This window comes from Zalophus californianus, chromosome 1, assembly GCF_009762305.2.
Source record: "Zalophus californianus isolate mZalCal1 chromosome 1, mZalCal1.pri.v2, whole genome shotgun sequence".
NCBI lineage: Eukaryota > Metazoa > Chordata > Mammalia > Carnivora > Otariidae > Zalophus > Zalophus californianus.
The window spans coordinates 119,869,739-119,873,602 of NC_045595.1; positions in this window are offsets into that span (position 1 = coordinate 119,869,739).

Below are 3,864 nucleotides of genomic sequence, written 5' to 3' on the forward strand. Positions count from 1 at the left end.
AAATATGATCTACAAACCTATGTAAAAATGAACAAATTACTTCAAGGTGATTTTAAATAAAAAAGGAAAGATCTCTCAAATGCACAGTTTTAATTTTTAAATGGACAAATTGAGAGCTTAAAGAACAGAGACGTAAGATAAACCACCCAGATACCTCGAATATGAAGTGCTCCAAATAAAGCAATTAATAAAGTTACCAACACAAAATGTCATGTGCAGAAAAATCAAGATTACAGTGTCATGACTTCATTGTTCCTGTCAATTGAGAAGTGTAGGAAATGAAGCAAAATTTAACGAGTGACACCAGTGAACAAAGTGACAAGAAGACAAGGGAATAATAGCTCCACAGTAATGACTCCTGCGCACTTCAATTCATGCTTGCTCTTTACCAATTTCACATTAAAACCTGATAAAAATAAGAGTGAAATACAGCCACACAAGACCTTTGTGAGCTTTTAATATGAACATCAGAGAGATCAGGAGTCATAAAGAAAAGCGATTCTTGAATAATTTTTGAATAGTCATTCATTCCTCACACTGCCTGAAATGGAAAAGAAGGCAAACCAAAAAAAAGTGAGCAGGGACTGGGAAAACATTTTTGAAGTAGCATCATATTCCCAAACACTCATCGACCTACTTTTTAACTACCTCTCCTTGGCGCTCAAACCAGCCAAACTTCGTGAACTTGGCTATCTCCCCAGATGGAGTGTTCTCAAGTTCCTCTCTACTACGATCTTCTCCAAGCAGAGTTGAAAAGGCAAAAGAAAAAAGAAAAAGAAAAAAAGAATTCCAAAAGCTCGGCAGAGGGAACCATTCTTTTTATTTTGGCAGTGATGTGCAGCTCCTTGGCAGGCAGCGCTGTTAGTCAACATAGTTAGCACTCTGGAATTGTCTATGACTTTTGTCATGTGTTTAAGCTGATTAGCCCCCTGGGTGACTTTGGCTTTCACGGCAGCATTTCTTTTGACAGCTTGCTGAGGGTACAGATGTCTGGACAGCAGATAAAGTTCTTAACCCTTATTTCTCATTTGGTTTCTGCTCAACTATTTTAATAGCGGCTGTGGACTTATAAACAGAAGGCAATGGTTAAAAATGTTTTAAGATGTTCACTTACAGGCTAACAACTATTGGCTATGGGAAATTTGCATCAGTAGAAGCATTGTAAAATGGGACTCTTCCTTCACACTTGAACTTCTGTCACATGCTGAACTCCACAGGTTCTACCTCTGCAATCTCAAATTGGCTCCAGCCTCTTTATCCCCATTGCTACTACCCTTTCTCCAGCCCTATTACTTAGGCATGAGAACAGAACCAGCCTACCTCATTCTTCATGATGTCTGTTCATCTTCAGCTTTGTATTCTATTGTTTCCTTGGAAATGATCAACGCTCCTTCCAAACTGGAATACTTTTTACTTCCTGGTTATGCCTACTGCCTTCTAGGCTCTGTGCTTTTTTTTCATGATTAATCCACCTCATATATTTTTATATGATCTATTGTTCACAAATCGATGATTTAGCCACAGCTACTGATTGTGATATTTCTGATATATCCTCATAATCTTACCAACGTATCAAGTCATAGTCTATTTTTCAAACACCTTAAAATACTTTATATGTCTTATATATTTATATTATAGTATTATATATATTATATTATTATATATATTTTCTCCATCAGATTAACTCTACACACTGCTAACAAAATTCACCTTCATGAAGGACAAATTTTGACTGGCTATAAAATAAAATTCTAACCCACATTCACATAGGTTGTAATCACTGTCATTAATCCCTTATTTCCATAATACTTGTGGTAGCTCTGCTTTCTATTTAAACTATGACTGATAAAAATCCAAAGTTTAACAGTACAAATTATTTGCCCCAATTATTCTTCTTTTATTAGAAAAAAAATCCATTTGCAAACACAAAGAAAATGGATAGCATTGTTCAATGTTTCACTGTAATGACAAAAATTAGAAAACATTGGAATATCTACCAACTAGCAAAGTGGTTAAATTATTAGGAAACATTCTTATGTCATGGAATATGATGCAGCAATTAAAAATGTGTAGATCTTGGGACATCTGGGTGGCTCAGTTGGTTAAGCCTCTGCCTTTGGCTCAAGTCATGATTCCAGGGTCCTGGGATCAAGTCTTCCATTGGGCTCCGTGCTCAGTGGGGAGCCTGCTTCTCCCTCTGCCTGCTTTGCCTGCTCTCTCTGCTTTTGCACTCTCTCTCTCTCTCTCACACACATAGATAAAATCTTAAAAAAAAAAAAAGTCTAGATCTTGCCAGCTGCAGTCACCAACATAGAAAATTTGTCAATATATATTGGAAGTGAAAAACAGCAAGTGGCAAAAAATGCATACTATATTATGTTACATTTAATAGAGATAAATGCACTGAAAAACATCTGGAAGATTTTGCCATAAACTGTTACTTCTTGAGAAGAAGGTGCGTCTGAGTAATGGGAATGACAGGGACTTTTTCTGTTTTACTCAGCTTACCCCTGTATTGTTTGAATTATTGAAGAGAGAATGTTTTCAAATATTATGCACTTATTTAAAACAATATATAAAATGACAAAATCTGGCCTCACGGTAGATTGCTTAATGGAGACCTGATGTGTTACTATTTATGTTTATTTTTTACTTCACAACCACATCAGAGAAAACAGTTTATTGGAGTTGGCTAGGATGCTAATGTAATTTCGTAGAACACTGGCAAAAATAGAAAGATACTCTCGAGCAGCACTGGTCAAATCCTGTCTAGAGTATAACCTTTAATTTTAGGTACCATATTTCATGAGGGAAATTCATAACCAGTATAACTCTGGAGTAATCAATGCACTGGTTAATCTAAGGGATGACCAGATAGCTGGTCAGACATTATTTCTGAGTATGTCTGTAAGGGTGTTTCTGGAAGAGATTAGCATTTGAATTGGTAGACTCAGTAAAGAAGATCCCCCCTCACCAAGGCAGCTGGGCTTCATCTAATCCTTTGAGGTTCTGAATAGAACAGAAATGCAGAGGAAGGGCAAACGTGTTCTCTGCTTGAGCTAGGACATCTATCTTCTCCCACCTGTGGACATCAGCATTCCTACTTCTCAGGCCTTCAGACTCACAAAAGGAGTTACACCACTGGCTCCCTTGATTCAAAGGACTGAATTTGGACTGAAACTAAAACACCAGCTTTCCTGGAGCTCCACCTTGCAGACAGCAGATGGTGGGACTTCTCAGCCTCCATAATTGTGTGGGCCAATCCCTCCTAATAAATATCTTTCTCTATACCTCTCTCTATATAGCTTACTCGTTCTATTTCTCCAGAGAACCCTAATACAGTCAGGAGCTAGAATCCATGTGATATTAAAAACTTTAAACATGGAGAATCTTTACACTTCACAAAAGAAGTTTATATCATTTAGGAAGATGTTAGATGGAAAGCTGGAAAGCACCATAAATAAACTTCTATAACAAGAGTGCATTGTAGGCACCTTCAAGATGAGTTACTTCATCGATGCCACAATTTCCCTTCGTGGTTACAAAATGACCCCAAGAATCGTATGCTCTCATGGAAATATTAAAGGCCAAGGAGAAAAAAGGGAGGGGTCATTTTTCCTGCATCACTGACTAAGTATCATCGAGCAGAACCTCTACCCATCTACAGTCAGCCACCTGGAGAGAAGACACTGGTGATACTGCATGAGGCTCTAGACTCTCCAGGTATCTCCACAAATTCACTAATCCACAAAAGAGAAGCAACCATCCACCGCTGCTGGAGAAACAGAATAACCTTATTTTTAAAGAAACCAAATCTAAAACTTGAAGTCAAGTTATCTAGCTTGTTAAAAAATGGCAGCTCTA